Raw genomic sequence first — 19,254 nt, forward strand, 5'->3', positions numbered from 1 at the left:
TTACTGTGTGCCAAGCACTGTGCTAAGCGTGGCCTGATGGGTTGGGAGGGGAAGCAACAGGAGGGAGTTAAATGTCCTTCTAGATTGGGAGCCCGTTGTTGGGTAGGGACCGTATCTCTATGTTGCCGACTTGTACTTCCCAAGCGCTTAGTACAGTGCTCTGCACACAGTAAGCGCTCAATAAATACGATTGAATGAATGAATGAATGAATGTCCAGAGCAGCCTGCAATGGCGATGGGCTTGGGGGTCAAAGAGAAATAGTTTTTCCGGACAGAGGAGTGGGCAGAGTTAAGGCAAGGAAGGGTGAGTGATGGCATTGGTTAAGCGCTTACTATGTGACAGGGACTGGACTGAACGCCGGGGTGGATCCGAGCTAATTGAGTTGGACACAGTCCCTGCCCCATGGGGGGGCTCGCAGTCTTAATCCCCATTTGACAGATGAGGTCACTGAGGCACAGAGGGGTGAAGTGACTTACCCAAGGTCACACAGCAGACATAATAATACTAATAATAATGGTATTTGATAAGCACTTACTACAAGCCAGGCACTGTAATAATAATAGTGACGGTATTTAATAAGTGCTTACTCTGTGCAGGGTACTGTTCTAAGTGCTGGAGAGGTTACAAGGTGATTAGGTTGTCCAACGGAGGGCTCACAGTCTTAATCCCCATTTTACAGATGAGGTAACAGAGGCACAGAGAAGTTAACTGACTTACCCAAAGTCGCACAGCTGTCAGTTGGTGGAGCCAGGCTTTGAACCCGTGACCTTTGACTCCCAAGCCCGTGCTCTTGTCCGCTGAGCCACACTGCTTCTCTGTACTGCTTCACTGTACTAAGCGCTGGGGTGAGAAGCAACGGGCTCAGTGGAAAGAGCCCGGGCTTTGGCGTTAGAGGTCATGGGTTCAAATCCCGGCTCCGCTGCTTGTCAGCTGTGTGACTTTGGGCAAGTCACTTAACTTCTCTGTGCCTCAGTTACCTCATCTGTAAAATGGAGATTAAGACTGTGAGCCCCACGTGGGACAACCTGATCACCTTGTATCCCCACAGCACTTGGAACAGTGCTTTGCACATAGTAAGCACTTATTATTATTATTATTATTATTATGAGCTAATTGAGTTGGACACAGTCTCTGTCCCATCTTCTAGACTATGAGCCCGTTGTTGGGTAGGGACCGTCTCTATATATTGCCGGCTTGTACTTCCCAAGCGCTTAGTCCAGTGCTCTGCACACAGTGAGCGCTTAATAAATATGATTGAATGAATGAATGAATGTGGGGCTCACAATCGTAACCTCCATTTTACAGATGAGATCACCGAGGCGAAGAGGAGTAAAGTGACTTACCCAAGGTCACACAGCAGACACAATAATAGTAATAATAATCATGGCATTTGTTAAGCATTTCCTCTATGCCCGGCACTATACTAAGCACTGGGGTGGATACAAGCCAATCAGGTTGGACAAAGTCCCTGTCCCACTCAGGGCACACAGTCTTTGTCCCCATTTTATAGACGAGGTAAATGAGGCATAGATAAGTGAAGTGACTTGCCCAAGGCCACACAGCAGACATATTTATTACTCTATTTATTTATTTATTTATTTCACTTGTACATATCTATTCTACTTATTTTATTTTGTTAGTGTGTTTAGTTTTGTTCTCTGTCTCCCCCTTCTAGACTGTGAGCCCACTGTTGGGTAGGGACTGTCTCTATGTGTTGCCAATTTGTACTTCCCAAGCGCTTAGTACAGTGCTCTGCACACAGCAAGCGCTCAATAAATACGACTGATGATGATGATGATGAAGCGGCAGAGTCGGGATTGGAACCCATGACCTTCTGACTCCTGGGCCCGTGCTCCATCCACTACACCGTGCTGCTTTTTGTTAGGTGCTTACTTTGTGCTAATAATAATAACAATTGTGGTATTTGTTAAGCGCTTACTATGTGCCAGGCACTGTACTAAGCACTGGTGCGGGTACAAGCAATTAGGGTTGGGCACAGTCCCTGTCCCACATGGGGCTCACAGACTCAATCCCCATTTTACAGATGAGGTCATTGAGGCCCAGAGAAGTGAAATGACTTGCCCAGGACCACACAGCATACAAGTGGTTAGAGCCTATGGCTTTCTGACTCTTAGGCCCCGTCACTAGCCACTACGGTACTGTTCTAAGCGCTGGGGTAGATTCATTCATTCAATCATATTTATTGAGCGCTTACTGTGTGCAGAGCACTGTACTAAGCGCTTGGGAAGTACAAGTTGGCAACATATAGAGACGGTCCCTACCCAACAGTGGGCTCACAGTCTAAATGGGGGAGACAGACAACAAAGCAAAACATTTTAACAAAATAAAATAAATAGATCCAAGTTAAGCAGGTTGCATGGAGTCCCTATGCCACCTGGGGCTCCCACTTTTCATCCCCATTTTATGGATGGGGTAACTGAGGCCCAGAGAAGTGAAATGACTTGCCCAAGGGCACACAGCTGACAAGTGGTGGAGCGGGGATTAGAACTCCCAGGCCTGTGCTCTATCAACTAAGCCATGGGTCGGGGCTGGGCCTTCTCCTTCCTCCGTCCCTTTTCACGGGGAAGCGGGTGTGCGCACGGGGGGTGTTGTGTGTGTGTGTGTGTGTGTGTGAAAGGTGAAGTCCAGTCTGACACAGTGTGACCAAGCTTTGGGGTATCAGGGAGACCGTGGAGCGGCAGACAGACCAGCGGGGCAGACAGCAATGGGAAGAGGGGCTGCCATCCTGGGGCAAAGGTTGGGGAAAATCTAGGACGGTGGAATCAAATCAATAACGCAACAAGGCTCTATCCTTGTAAACCATCCAGGAGGTGGGAGCTGGGGGAGATATCAATCTCACATCAATCCTTTCAGCCACTTAATGAAGACAATACAGTCAATGTGGGATCACCAGGTGAATAAAAGGATGGTTTTATATATAATAATAATGGCATTTATTAAGCGCTTACTATGTGCAAAGCACCGTTCTAAGCGCTGGGGAGGTTGCAAGGTGATCAGGTTGTCCCACGTGGGGCTCACAGTCTCAATACCCATTTTACAGATGAGGTAACTGAGGCCCAGAGAAGTTAAGTGACTTGCCCAAAGTCACACAGCTGACAATTGGCGCAGCCGGGGTTTTTGAACCCAGGACCTCTGACTCCAAAGCCCGGGCTCTTCTCCACTGAGCCACGCTGCTTCTCTAAATATATATATATATATATAAATATTCATGTAAAACTGCCCTTTCATGCATGGTCTATTTCTGTGGTATCGGTCTTACTTCAGAGATAATAATAATAATAATGATAGCATTTATTAAGTGCTTATTATGTGCAAAGCACTGTTCTAAGCGCTGGGGAGGTTAACAAGGTGATCAGGTAGTCCCACGCGGGGGCTCACAGTCTTCATCCACATTTTCCAAATGAGGTAACTGAGGCCCAGAGAAGTGAAGGGATTTGCCCCAAGTCACACAGCTGATACGTGGTGGAGCCGGAATTTGAACCCATGACCTCTGACTCCAAAGCCCGGGCTCTTTCCACTGAGCCACGATGACCATTGGACATCTGTGTGTCTCGTCTCCCCGAGGAGACTCTCAAGTCCTGGAGAGCAGAGGCCCTGTCTCCTCTCCCCTTCCCCCCCAGAACCCATTCCGAGAAGCTGGAACGATCCCATGGACCGCGGGGCTGAGCGTTAGTAGCTACCCGTCTGCATCACTTGCCCTTTGTGTGGACATCATCCACGCATCTGTGTCCCCGAGCTGCTTCGGTGATGATGGTCGGAAGCGCATCATCCCCACACCCCTCCGAGAGCCTCCCGGGCCCGGCTAGCCTGCCGAATGAAGCAGCCGGCCGGGGGCCGGAGTAGAGCCCGTGGCTACCGGCAAGGCCTTTCCGACAGCTGCCGGGACCTTAGGCCACGAGCCATTGCTGCCAAGTTCCCTTCAGCTTCCTTAACAACCACCATCTCCTTGGGCCAGCGGGGGTTACGGATCTCCCCGTGGCTGGTTCTCTGCGCAGGAGAATAGTCTCTTTCCTTCCTCTGGCCCGCGGCAACTTGAAGCTCTTTGATTAGGAAAAGTCCAAGACGCGCAGCTTCAGGAAGCTTGCTGGTGCAGGTCCGGTCTTAATTATTATTAGCATTATTATCATCATCATCAATCGTATTTATTGAGTGCTTACTGTGTGCAGAGCACTGCACTAAGCGCTTGGGAAGTACAAATTGGCAACATATAGAGACAGTCCCTACCCAACAGTGGGCTCACAGTCTAAAAGATAATAGTGACGGTATTTATTAAGTGCTTACTCTGTGCAATGTACTGTTCTAAGTGCTGGAGAGGTTACAAGGTGACCAAGTTGTCCAACGGAGGGTTCACAGTCTTAATCCCCATTTTACAGATGAGGTAACAGAGGCACAGAGAAGTTAACTGATTTACCCAAAGTCACACAGCTGTCAGTTGGTGGAGCCGGGCTTTGAACCCATGACCTTTGACTCCCAAGCCCGTGCTCTTGTCCACTGAGCCACACTGCTTCTCTGTGTGCTTATCATATTAGTGAAGCTCTTACTGTGCGTCAAGCAGTGTTCTAAGAGCTGGGATAGATGCAAGTTAATCAGAATAGGTACAAGCCCTGTCCCACATGAGGCTCACAGCCCAAGGGAGAAGAAGACTGTATCCGATCTGATTGCATTTTATCTACCCCGAGTGCTTAACACAATGCTGGACGTGTAATAAGGTGATGTGGGAGATTCTTGAAGACTCATCCGTTTAAACTGAAATGCAAACTGGGGGGCTTGGAGTGGAAACTCACTTTTAACCAGTCACGCTGACACCGAGGATCACCATCTCGAAATCTGGGATTTGAATGCAAATCAAGATTTAACCGAGTGGTTCAAAAATATCTGATCCTCTCTGGAAAAACACATAGCATTTGGAAAAGCTACCCAATGCAAATCCAGACCCTCCTGAGGACATAAGCCTCCTTCGCGATCTTGTGCAATTAAATAGTAAAACTAGTATTTACTGAACACCCACTGGGTGCAATCCAATGAACTGAGCGCTTAGAAAAGTATAACAGAATTACAACGCACACTCCTCACCTTCAGGAGCTTACACTCTAACTGGGGAGGCAGGCATTAAGATATTTATAAACAATCAGAGTAAATGAATTGACTGTACAGTTGATACTACGGAAATAGGAAAGGACTGATGGATGGTATAGGTAAAAAAAAATATCGAAGTGTCCAGTGGTGGCCAGTGGTTAAGGGTTAATCGTGGGAGGCTTGTTGGAGGAGACGGGAGCTTGGAATAATAATTCCGGCGAATCTCCAAGATGCGAACGAGGAAATTATAGCACAAGTTTATATCCCGGTTTATTCTTTTTAAGGAACTTGGGCAGGAATAGATGAAGAGATGAGCATCCGTTTCAAAAATCGGGGTCGGGAGATCGGTTGCCCCGTGGGACAAAAATATTCCCGGAGCCTCCCTCAAGTCGGAAGCCAGAGCCAAAGGCAGAGGAGGCCGACCCCGATACAATAAAAAGAGACAATTTGCTTGGAAGGCTGTGGCTAATTTTTAACACAATGTCCCTTGTCAGGGCCTGTTTGCTTGCCAAAATGGGGCAGGGTAATGCGGAGCCTCAGAGGGCCTGAAAAGATGGGAGCGATTCTGGCTGAAGTCTCTCTCTCTCTCTCTCTCCCTGCATGGTTGTTCCCGACGGTTGAGATGGGCTCTTTCGGCCAAGTGTACTCAAAGGAACGAGGAGGCAGACAAAGGTAGCTTGAAGTCATTTCCCCGCACTGAATCTCGCCATCCGGTTGCACTCTTTCCCCATTGAATGGACAGAATGCGGCAGGAAGAGCAGGGAAGAAAGAACCGACAATCTGAATGCGTTAGGGGAGACCAAGCTGCTGTAAAAGCTCATTTGGAACGGGGGTGAGGGCAAACAGCGAGCTGATAAATTCTCATTCCTGGGGTGGCGGAGTTGGGGCCTTCCCAGACTGAGCCCCCTTTTTCCTCTCCTCCTCCCCATCCCCCCCGCCCTACCTCCTTCCCCTCCCCACAGCACCTGTATATATGTTTGTACAGACGTATTACTCTATTTTACTTGTACATATTTAATATTCTATTTATTTTGTCAATGATGTGCATCTAGCTTTAATTCTATTTGTTCTGTCGACTTGACATCTGTCCACATGTCTTGTCTTGTTGTCTGTCTCCCCCTTCTAGACTGTGAGACCGTTGTTGGGTAGGGACCGTCTCTATATGTTGCCGACTTGTACTTCCCAAGAGCTTAGTACAGTGCTCTGCACACAGTAAGCGCTCATTAAATACGATAGAATGAATGTATGAATGAGAAGGAGGAATTAAGATCAGAGAAGGAGGAGGTCACGGCAACCCGAGGGCAGCCACCTGCAGAGGCGGGAGGCTGGGGGATGATTGTGGGGGGGTGTGCTGGGAAGGGGTTAGGGAGGGAGCCCCCCCTTCCCCCCCTCCCCCCCACCCAGGACACAGAGGGAGACTGTTCGAAGTCTCACCTGTTGTTTTCCCCCTTGGCCCATAAAACCCAACGGCTGGATCCGGCCCCTGGAAAAGGCAGCCTGGCAGCCTGCCAAGGGCCGGCCGGACGGCCAGTTCAGGATGCGGCACATCCAGTTTTGTTCTCCGTTGGGCACCGCGCCCCACGGTGCCACGTGAGTGACGGCGGGGGGGGCACGACCGACCCTCGACGCTCAGGATGCCGACGCTCTTCCGTATAGGTCATCCCGCCCTTTCCTCCCAGAGGGCGCGGAGCCGGCCGCACACGGAGGGGCCAAATCCATCCAGGAGAAAGGAGCAGATGGCTCGCTTTGGCAACACATAACCCTGTCGGGCAACTGGGGTCCCCACCGAGCACCCTGCCAAAACCTGTTTACTCCATAGAACTGAGAATCCTGGATCCCGGCTCTGAAAGGGCCTGGCTCGGATCCACCCGGGGAAACCGAGGTTCCCGAGCCAAGCCAACGCGAGCGGGAGAGGTGCCAGGATTGGGCTTCTGGGAGCTCGAGCCACAGGTCTGAGTCCTTCTCGGGGGCCCAGCTGTCAGCGCGTCTTGACTGCTTTTTGGGCTCCCCCCCCCGTTCACTTCCAGGTCCCCCACCTTCGCCCCCACCGAATCCAGAGAGGAGAGGGGAGAGCCCAGAACCCTCACCCTCCCCCATCCCAGCAGCAGCTGTCAATCAAGAAGGACTCTGAAGCCAATCAGGAGTGACTAAAAAGGCCCGTCCTCCTGGCGGATTTCTGCAGAGCCCCAACCTGCTGCTTTCTAGTACCGAGTGCGTCGAAGCAAAAAGCCCGAATAACAGGTCTTCGCACTGTGACTTGGCCAACGCCATAGATAATACAAAGCCACAAAGACACAGATTCTGGTACGCTTTTTTCAACCCACCAGACATATCCAACAAGAGGTAGGAGCAAATGAAAGTTTGTTTATGTTGTCCCTCCACTGAGGACAGAGTGCGATGAAATGAGTTGTAACTGAAGTGTGAAGGGTTTGGATTAGACCCGGCTATTCCCTGCTTGGGAGGGTTGGAGAAGACTGAGGGAACTCCTCCTCGGGGTGATTTTGAAAACGGGTTTACATTTTTTGTCAGTCTGAGATGCTTCTCCGCCACCACCCTGCCTGGAGGCAGGGGGATGATCTAGATGAACTCCAGTCAGCCCTTCTGGTGTTACGATGGTTTTGCAGAGAGCAAGAGAGCCGATGACCAGTTCTGTCAATACTGATGGATAGTTTCTCGTGAGCGGGGATCGTGTCTACTACATCGATTGTACCGTCCCAAGCACTGAATACAGTCCCCTGCACATTGTAGGGGCTCAGGAAATACGATTGATTGTTCGAGAGGTTGGAGGACTCTTGCCAACACACAATCCAGTTCATTCCTCTGCGGGGGATGTATCGGCCTACCCTTGGAACACAAAGAACCCAGGCTTCTTCGAGAGGAAGTAAATTCTCAGCCGAGAGATAGGGTATTTTGACGATGGCTCCAGTGGGGAGACACCCAAAATCCCCCAGCTCCAGGAAGCCTTCCCAGATTTGCCCCGATCAGCACAGACAGTATTTCCTCCTAATTCCTAGCTCAGTGCCTCTTCCCCCCGGCCCCCGCAGATGCTCGTTCCCAGATGCTGGTGCCCACGCTGCCCACGGTTTGGAAAATTCACCAGCTTCCAGACTGGCCCCCGAGGAAGCAACCAACCACTTGGGAACACTGAAAGAGTCGGGGTTGTCTTTGGCCCGGAAAACAATCCAGATTCCGCACATGCTCAGATGCTGGCCCTAAGCAAAGTTTCTGGGACTCACAGTCCCCGAAAAGGATCTTGATTTTTAATCATTCCGAGTGCGCGCCGAACCCGAGACCGGTTCTAGAACTACAAGTTCCAGAAGCTTTCAGGGCATGCGACTCTGCTTTCCTACCCCTCCTGCCTTCAGGATGCCCTGCCTCCCAGAATCCCATTTTAGAGGTGGCCTGACCCTACACAGAGTGGCTCTCTTCTGCATTTCTCCCTTCTTGGTAAGATTGAGGCACTTCTGTTTTTACTTACTCTTATCTGTCAAACAATAGGACGTGTTTTTAGCAACAGGGGAATCTGTTCTTGCCCAATGCGATGGTATGTATAGCAAGCTTTGTGCAAGAAAGTGTTACCCCAAGCGCCTGGAACTCCCTCCTGCTTCCTGTCTGAGAGATCATCGCTTTCCCCACCTTCAAAACCTTATTAAAATCCCATCTCCTCCAAGAAGCCTGCCCCAACTAAGCTCCCATTTATCCTACTCCCTCTCCCTTCTGCATCGCCACTGCACTAGGATTTATACCCTTTATTCACTCCACCCTCAGCCCCACATCACTTATGTCCACATCTGTGATTTATTTTATTGTCCATCTCCCCCTCTAGACAGTAAATTCCTTGTGGGTAAGGAACTTGTCATCTAACTCTGGTATATTCTACTCTCCCAAGCACTACAGTATTTGCTCAATAAGTACTATCTGTTTAAAAGTCTTGCTTCCTTAATCAGTCATATTTATTGAGTGCTTATTGGGTGCAGGCCACTGTACTAAGTGCTTGGGAGAGTACAACACAACAATATAACAAGACACATTCCGTGCCCACAGTGAGCTTACAGAGAAGCAGCGCGGCTCAGTGGAAAGAGCACAGGCTGTGGAGTCAGAGGTCATGGGTTCAAATCCTGGCTCCACCAATTGTCAGCTGTGTGACTTTGGGCAAGTCACTTCACTTCTCTGTGCCTCAGTTACCTCATCTGTCAAATGGGGATTAAGACTTTGAGCCCCCCGGGGAACAACCTGATCACCTTGTAACCTCCCCAGTGCTTTGCACATAGTAAGTGCTTAGTAAATGCCATTATTATTATTATTATTATTCTTACAGTCTAGGTGGGGAAATGGGTTAATATAAATAAATAATGGTTACGTACATAAGTGCCGTGGGGCTGGGGGTGGTGGATAAAGGGAGCAAATCAGGGTGACACAGAAGGGAGTGGGAAAAGAGGAAAGGAGGCTTTAGTCAGGGAAGGCCTCTTGGAGGAGATGTGCCTTCAGTAAGACTTTGAAGGTGGGGAGAGTATTGTCTGTTGGATATGAAGAAAGAGGGGGTTCCAGGCCAGAGGCTGGAGGTAGGCGAGAGGTCGGCGGTGAGATAGACGAGATCGAGGTACAGAGAGAAGGTTAGCGTTTAGAGGAGTGAAGTGTGCGGGCCAGGTTGTGTTGAAGAGGAGCGAGATGTGAGCCCGTTGTTGGGTAGGGACCTTCTCTATATGTTGCCAACTTGTACTTCCCAAGTGCTTAGTACAGTGCTCTACACACAGTAAGCACTCAATAAATATGATTGAATGAATAGGAGGGGGCAGGGTGATTTGATACCTTGTCTCTGGTTTCACATTCCCATGTCTGATTGTGGGATTTCAGGCTGAACCCTCCTTCACCCTACCTTACCACCATCATCTTGGGCCTCATCCAAGCCAACGTGGTACCCAGTCCTCCAACCTCCAAGTTGGCATACAGACGATTTCCCACACCCGGATTGCCCTTCCTGCCCCTCTTCTCCCAAACACATCAAGCTGGGGGCATTCAGTACAGACTTGCCGATTGGGCAGTTGACATCAAGAACTGCTCTGCGTCCCAGCTGGAGGCCGGCTTGAGGCAGGGAGCTGGCCTATTGGTGCAGTGTGGCTACTGTAAGCTCACAGTGGGCAGGGACTGTGTCTGTGTATTGTTGTACTCTTCCCCAGGGCGTAGTACGGTGCTCTGCATGCAGTAAGCGCTCAGTATATACAAATGAATGAATGAAGGGCTGGTGGAAGGGAGGCTGGATTCAGATGCCGCAGCCATCCTGCCTGACATGCTCCCAGATTGCTGAGGATGAACGTCAAGGCTGAGGGGTGGTTGGGAGGATGAAGTACCTGGTGCCCTGACATCCTTGACTGGAGAGGGAGAGAGGTGCCCCTCTTCAGAACCAGCTTCGAATAGAGGGAAAAAACTGTCATCCCCTCCCCAGATGTGGATCTTGGTCACCCAGACACAAGGGACACTGCATGTATTGGTATTGTGCCAGGTGTGCAGAGTAACTACAAATGCTGCCCTTCAGAAGCCCACCCAAGTGTAGTGCTGCATCGGAGCTGTGCGGCTCTGGAATCGCAAACTTTTCCAATTTCCAATTATCCCGCCCCCTTGGCACTGCCCCAGGAGCTACTGCCTCTCTGGCCTTCCCTCTGAAGCCGGTCCTTCCCCTTTCCCAGTGGTCTGAGGAGTGGGAACCCCCACATCTCACTCCACGGCGGGGTTGGCTCTGGGTGGGCATTTCCACCTCGGCTCCCCAGGCTTCCTCCCAATCCCTTTGCCCGGCTAATGAGAAGCAGCATGGCCTAGTGGCTAGAGCACAGACCCGAGAGTCAGAAGGACCTGAGTTCTAATCCCTGCTCCGCCACTTGTCTTCTGTGTGACCTTGAGCCAGTCGCATCACTTCTCTGGGCCTCTATTCCCTCAGCTGTAAAAGGGGGATTAAGTCTGGAGCCCCATGTGGGACAGGGACTGTGTCCACCTTGATTAGCTTGTATCTACTCCAGCACTTAGCACAGTGTTTGCCACATAGTAAGTGCTTAACAAATACCATTATTATTATTATTATTAAATCCAGCCACCAAGACCCCCAGAACAACAGAGCCACCTTCCCTCCCCGACATAACTACTTAACACTGTGAACTTCCCTACCAACAGGCCTCTCAGCAGCATTTTCCAGTTCCTGTTTCAGACCCTAGCTGAGATCTTATCTGACTTAAGCAATTGTTTTCAAGCGGAAAACAGCTTCTTTAGGAGACCCACCCAGCCCCAATGAGCTCAGTCAATCAATCATTCAATCAGTGGAATTTATTGAGCACTTAGATGTGTAAGCTCTTGAATCTGGGTGTCTTGGCACCTTCCCGTCTCTTCGAGCCATCTTGGGGAACAACCCTCCACCGCTTCTCTTCTACATCCCTTTTTCCCTTCTGATAGCCACCCCAGTCTTTCCTTAGGGAAGCAGCATGGCCTAGTGGATAGAGCCCAGTGTGGGCAGGGATTGTCTGTCTTTATTGCTGAATCGTATTTTCCAAGCATTTAGTATTTTGCTCTGCACACAATAAGCACTTAATAAATATGATTGAATGAGTGTCATCATCATCCATCATTATGATCGTCCTGGTCCTTCCCCCTCCTTTCTTCCAGGTGAACAGAGTGGCTGGGTCCAAGCCAGCTGGGTATCATTAACCAATCAATGAGTCAATAGCATTTATTGAACGCCTTCCAGTAGCGCTTCTATACGTGTCTCAGCTTATGCCCCCTACTTTTTAAGTGCTAACTTATATACATAGCCACTTCTCCTTCCTCCTGGCCTTAAATTATATCAGAGTCCGTCTCTCCCACTAGATTAGGGCAGGGATCATGTTCATCGACTCTTTAGTACTCACCAAGCTGTGTGTGCAGTGCTCTGCCCACTTTAGGTGCTCATTAAATATTGCCATTTGATTATCGGATTACTGTGTGCAGAGCCTCGTAGCACCTGGGAGAGTTGGGAGAGTACAACCTAGCGGACAGGGTATGGTCCTTGGAGTAAGTCGACCTGGGTTCTAATTCCGGCTCTGCCATTTGGCTGCTGAGTGACCTTGGATAAGTCACTTGATTTCTCTGTAACTCCTTTTCCTGATCTGTAAAATGGGGATGTAATACTTGTCCTCCCTCCTACTTAGAATGTGAATTCCACGTGGTGTAGGGATTGTGGCTGAGGTAATTGTATTATACCTAACCCCACTGTTGAGTTCATGGCCTGGCACATAGAAAGTGCTTAACACATCCCACCGCTGTTATTATTAGAGGTAATATGCCTGACCCCTGCCCTCAAGAAACTGGCGATCTAGCTGGATCGTTGGCGGTCATCGGGCAGACGAAGCCCAGAATTTGGGGAGGACAAGTCCGAGGGCAGACGAGCGGGATTGGGAGTCTTCTGCCCAGAGGGACACAGGGTTGTAGGGAGCGTGGCCTAGTGGAAAGAACACTGGATGGGAGTCAAGAGACCCGGGTTCTAATCCCGGCTCCGCCGCTCACCTGCTGCCTGACTCTGGGCAAATCACTTCACCTCTCTAGGGGTTGTTTCCTCTTGTGTAGAATGGGAAGAAAAGTCCTGCTCTCCATACCTCTCAAGGCGCCCCCCACGTGACTCAGGGACTGGGTTTGGTGGGATGGTCTTGGTTTGCCCCAGTGCTTAGCACAGTGATTAGGCCGGGCTTCAAGGCTGTCCATCCCCTCGCCCCCTCCTACCTCACCTCCCTTCTCTCCTTCTCCAGCCCACCCCGCACCCTCCGCTCCTCTGCCGCTAATCTCCTCACTGGGCCTCGTTCTCGCCTGTCCTGCCATCGACTCCCGGCCCACGTCATCCCCCGGGCCTGGAATGCCCTCCCTCTGCCCATCCGCCAAGCTAGCTCTCTTCCTCCCTTCAAGGCCCTACTGAGAGCTCACCTCCTCCAGGAGGCCTTCCCAGACTGAGCCCCTTCCTTCCTCTCCCCCTAGTCCCCCCCTCCATCCCCTCATCTTACCTCCTTCCCTTCCCCACAGCACCTGTATATATGTATATATGTTTGTACATATTTATTACTCTATTTATTTATTTTACTTGTACATATCTATTCTATTTATTTTATTTTGTTAGTATGTTTGGTTTTGTTTTCTGTCTCCCCCTTTTAGACTGTGAGCCCACTCTTGGGTAGGACTGTCTCTATATGTTGCCAACTTGTACTTCCCAAGTGCTTAGTACAGTGCTCTGCACACAGTAAGCGCTCAATAAATACGATTGATGATGATGATGATCATAGGGGTGTAATTAATACCCTAGTTATTATCAAGCATCCACCCAACCTGTAAGAAGCAGTGTGGTATAGTGGATAGAGCATGGGCCTGGGATCCAGAAGGTCATGGATTCTCAACCCAGCTCTGCCACATGTCTGCTGTGTGCCCTGGGGAAAGTCACTCCACTTCTCTGTGCCTCAGTTATCTCATCTGTAAAATGGGGATTAAGACTGTGAACCCCACGGGGGACAGGGACTGCGTCCAACCCACTTTGCTCGTATTCACCCCAACTCTTAGTACAGAACTTGGCACGTAGTAAGCACTCAACAAATACCATCATTATTATTAAAACACTGTTCTGTAGCTAGGAGACGTGGGGCTGCATTGCCAGCCTTGGAAGCCCCCTGTCACTGCATTGATCCCCAAATAGCAGCAGTCTGGCAGGACCACGGCAAGTCTGCCGGCGGCTGCGAACGCCAGGCTCCATCTCGGTCTGATGGGAATGAAGCAGCTGCTTCCCAGCTGGAGAAGGGGAAAGAGGTGGGTCTGATAGCCCACAGGCGACCCCCGCCCTCACCCCCTGAGAGGCAGGAGAGGGGAACATAGGACCCTCTGACCACCTGGCAACACCCCTGTCCCCTGCTCCCGCGTGGCCCCCATTAGCAGCTCAAACCCCACCTGTGTGGGGCACCTGAGCGTGCCCTTCGGCCCCCGGGTAGTTGGGCACCTGACCCCACAACAACTAAGCTAAACATGGGCAGGGAATCTCTCTGTTTACTCTTTTATTGTTCAGTGCTCTGCACACAGTAAGTGCTCAGTAAATACAATTGAATGAATGAGCTGCTTTTGGCTGTCAGCTCCGTGTGTGTGTCTGGGCCCTCTAGATTATAAACTCGCTGTGGGCAGGGATTTTGTCTGTTATACTGTTATGTAGAAAAGCAGCCTGGCTTAGTGGATAGAGCACAGGCCTGGGAATCAGAACGACCTGGGTTCTAATCCTGGCTCCGACACGTCTGCTGTGTGACCTTGGGCAAGTCACTTCACTTCTCTGGGCCTCAGTTTCCTCCTCTGGAAAATGGGGATTAGGAGTAAGAGCTCCACGTGGGACAGAGAAGGTGCCTGACTGAAGCTTGGGTGCGGGGGGAGAAGCCAGGGGGTCTGCAGACTGTAAACTCAGGGCAGGGAATGTTTCCATTTACTGTACTGTACTCTCCCAAGTGCTTAGTACAGTGTCCCCCTCGTCCCCCTCTTCATCCCCCCGTCTTACCTCCTTCCCTTCCCCACAGCACCTGTATATATGTATATATGTTTGTACGTATTTATTACTCTATTTTACTTGTACATATCTGTTCTATTTATTTAATTTTGTTAATATGTTTGGTTTTGTTCTCTGTCTCCTCCTTCTAGACTGTGAGCCCACTGTTGGGTAGGGACTGTCTCTATATGTTGCCAACTTGTACTTCCCAAGCGCTTAGTACAGTGCTCTGCACACAGTAAGTGCTCAATAAATACGATTGATTGATTGATTGATTGTCCTGCACACACTAAGCATTCAATAAATTCCACTGAATAAACTGAATAAATGAATGACCGAATGGCAGGGACTGTGTCCAACGTAATTAAGTTGTATCTACCCCAGTGCTTAGAAAAGTGCTTGGCACATAGTAAACCCTTAACAAGTACCATGATTACTATCATTTATTTATTTATTTGATGGCATTTATTAAGCACTTAACTATGTGCCAAGCACTGTTCTAAGTGCTGCGGAGGTTACAAGGTGATCAGGTTGTTCCACAGGGGGCTCACAGTCTTAATCCCAATTTTACAGATGAGGGAACTGAGGCACAGAGAAGTGAAGTGACTTGTCCCAGGGCACACAGCAGACTTGTGGCAAAGCTGGGATGAGAATCCATGACCTTCTGGCTCCCAGGCCCATGCTTTATCATTCATTCATTCATTCAATTGTATTTATTGAGCACTTTCTGTGTGCAGAGCACTGTACTAAGCGCTTGGGAAGTCCAAGTTGGCAACATATAGAGACATACGGTCCCTACCCAACAGTGGGCTCACAGTCTAGAAGGGGGAGACAGAGAACAAAACAAAACATATCCATTAGGCCACACTGCTTCTCACAGGTGAGGTGAATGCTTGATAATAACTAGGGTATAAATTACAACCCTACGATGTGCCTAATCACTGTGCTAAGCACTGGGGCAACCTAAGACCGTCACACCAAACCCAGTCCCTGAGTCACGTGGGGGTGTTGTACTCCCCCAAGTACAGTGCTGTGCACGCAGTAAGCACTCAATAAATACAACTGACTGTGTGTTAAAGGTGCAGCGATGTGTGCGGCTCTTGGGTTTTCAGAGATACCCTGTTCTGTGATTACAGGCTGCATCAGTTCTTCGCCATCTGTCCCGTATCCCTGCCAGCGGACCCCAGGCACCAGATGAGAGAGTGTGGATGGCTCAGCACAAACCTTCCCCGCTGCCTCCCGAATGACTCAAGCGCATTTCCTGCCGGCGACTGGACACATCTTCTTCCCTTAGCCATCGGTGTCAGAGCAATGCCCACCCAAATGGTGAGGAGCCACGAAAGGTGCCAGCCTTTTTCCTCAGACAAAGAACACGAGGGATTGATTCTCGACGACAGTGACCCGCAAGGATTCTGTTTCACCCTCGGCAGTGTGGACCCCAGAACCCAAGGACAACTCCATTCTGTTATTAAAAAAGAGAGCCGGAGGGAACCCCGAAAGGTACCTTAACAAGTCCCTCATCGAAGGCGTTTCAGCCCAAGGACCCGGGATGTAAAGCTCGAGAGCGGAAGGCCGCCAAGAACTGACTTCTGGACCCCTGCCTTGACAGATCCTCCACGTCACCTCTCCACGGTAGGATCGGGCTTTTCTTCCCTTCCCCTCTCGTCCCTGCTTTTTCACCTGGCCGCCCCCATTAATCGGGGGGAAAAAAGAAAGCAAACGATGGCCGCGGCCTAAGTGAGGCCGGTGGCAGCGGCTCCAGGGGCCCCGCACTCTGACCTCTGACCCGCCACCGGCCCCTTTGGCCTCCCGCCAGCCAGCCAGCGGCCACGCTCACGGTCCCTTTGTGCGGGGGAAGATAAGCGCGGCGGCGGGTCCCATTGAGGACGGCCCAGATCCCCTCCCCGGCTCAGGGGGGTCACAGAGCACGCTGCAGGTGACACCCCGAACAGGCAGATGAGAGGTCCATAGGCCCTTAATACGCCGGAACCAATCCGTGAATGGCGGCGGACGGGGTCCCGGCCTCCTGGGGTCGCGGGGCGTTGGGAGAGCCAGCACTTGCTCCGACTCAATTTCTATGTAGCAGGAACACGGAGGCATGCGGCCACACTCGACAGTTGTCCCAGCAAATGGACAGATGTGTTTCCTCCCCCAGCCCCGCCCCATCTAGTATAATAATGATAATAATAATAATGGCATTTATTAAGCACTTACTATGTGCAAAGCACTGTTCTAAGCGCTGGGGAGGTTACAAGGTGATCAGGTTGTCCCACGGGGGGCTCACAGTCAGTCCCCATTTACAGATGAGGGAACTGAGGCACGGAGAAGTGAAGTGACTCGCCCAAAGTCACACAGCTGAAAAGTGGCAGAGCCGGGATTTGAACCCATCACCTCTGACTCCAAAGCCCAGGCTCTTTCCACTGCACACAATAATAACTTCTAGACCCAGGGCAGTGGCCAACGAGGCCCTGTCACACTTCCAGGGGAACCACCAAATAATAATAATAATGATGGTATTTGTTAAGCGCTTACTGTGTGCCAAGCACTGTTCTAAGCGCTGACCAAATGAGAAGCCGCCCTTAAAAGAATATACTCAAAATATACTAGAATTCATTTGCCCATCCCTCTCCCCACCCACCCTCTTAACAATAATAATAATAGTGGTATTTGCTAAGCGCTAACTGTGTGCCAGACACTGTCCTGAGCGCTGGGGCAGATACAAGGAAATCGGGTTGGACACGGTCCATGTTCCATATGGGGCTCACAGTCTCATTCCCAGTTTTAGAGATAAAGGAACTCAGAGAGGTGAAGTGACTTGCTCAAGGTCACACAGCAGACAAGTGGTAGAGCCGGCATTTGAACCCACAACCTTCTGACCTCCAGGCTTGTGCTGTCTTAGGAAAGGCAGTCCTATCCGTCCTCTTCCCCAGAGCCTTCATCAGCCACATCTATGAGGAGAAGAGCCAGGCTTTGGAGTCAGAGGTCAGGGGTTCAAATCCCCGCTCTGCCAATTGTCAGCTGTGTGACTTTGGGCAAGTCACTTAACTTCTCTGTGCCTCAGTTACCTCATCTGTAAAATGGGGATTAAGACTGTGAGCCCCCTGTGGGACAACCTGATCACCTTGTAACCTCTACAGTGCTTTGCACATAGTAAGCACTTTATAAATGCCATCATTATTATTATTACCTTGCATCTCAATTCCATTTTGGAATAGTTAGAAGGGAAGTTTTCCATTCATCTTCAGGACGGAAGCCTTCTCGGTGACCCACAGGTTTCTAGCAACTGAACCTCGGCCTTCTGACGGGCTTTCAGAGGAAGGAGAAGGAGGAGAAGCAGTAGTAGCAGACACACTTATTGGGTGCAGTACACTGAACTAAGTGCTTGGAAAACCCAAAACAAGCAATAATAATAATAATTATGGCATTTATTAAGCACTTACTATGTGCAAAGCACTGTTCTAAGCAAGTGATATATTCCCTGCCCACTGGAAACTGGAACTCAAATGGGGGAGGTGGACCGAAAGGTCTTTCCCAACGGCATAAATGTGATTGGTTGAAAAATCCAATCGTTGAATGTACAATTGAAAAACTACAAATGCCTAAGGGCTGAGAATGGATAGAAGTACATAAATGCCAGCATTGGCTGGTGGGTTTATCTAATAATTATGGTATTTGTTAAGCGCTTACTACATACTGAGTAATGCTGGGATTTCTGGGAATTTTTGATCTGCTTGTTTGGGGCCGACCTCTCCCTACCCTTACCCTGCACCGTTCCTACCCTTACAATAGGGTTCAGATAGAGTGGTTAGTTCAGAGTCAGAGAGCCCCTCAGAAGAGAGCTCCCTGTTTGGCCCCCAGAAAGCTTGAGGCCTTGGGATTGAAGCAGTTTGGCCTAGTGGAAAGAGCACGGGCCTGGGACTCAGCGGATGTGGGTTCTAATCCCAGCTCTGCTGTGTGACCTACAATCTAACAATAAACAGATCATTTCCTTGCCCACAACCAGCTTACAGTCTAGACTCTGTCCAACCCAATTTACTTGTATCCACCCCAGTGCTTAGTACAGTGCCTGGTACATAGTAAGCGCTTAACAAATGCCATTATTATTATCATTACCATCATTATGAAAGTGTATTCATCTGAAGCAGATTCTGTTGTGAACTTTGGGACACCTTCACACACACACACTCTCTCACTTGGATCTAATGAGAGTTGATGGTAGTCAGCTGGAGTCGGAGAAAAGGTGGAGAGGGGCCGTGGAGCGTGCTGGCCATGACCCTTCCAGATGGAGGGAGTGAACGCTTATACCTGGATCACATTTCCCCCTTTTCCCGGTCTCGGCCCTCCCTGCCTTCTCAGAAATACTCACAAGCCCCCGATTGGCCAAGCTGCCGCTTGAGAGAAACTCAAATCCTCCAATCGCCCCCTAATCAGCTTGGGGTTGAGAGTCGTTTGTCTTGAGTTTCCAGAATCCCAAGACTCTGTTTTGGGGGATTAAAGACATTTAAAGAAGAATTCAGGATTTTAACGATCTCAAGCAGGGCCCTTCCTTTCTGTTTCTGACAGCCCTGAATGTATCTCTCCCTCCCCCCACTTAAGAGTGGATGTGGGATTTGCTATTCAATTGGTTTTTTTTCTTTTT

The sequence above is a fragment of the Tachyglossus aculeatus genome, chromosome 24, assembly GCF_015852505.1.
Source record: "Tachyglossus aculeatus isolate mTacAcu1 chromosome 24, mTacAcu1.pri, whole genome shotgun sequence".
NCBI classification, from domain to species: domain Eukaryota; kingdom Metazoa; phylum Chordata; class Mammalia; order Monotremata; family Tachyglossidae; genus Tachyglossus; species Tachyglossus aculeatus.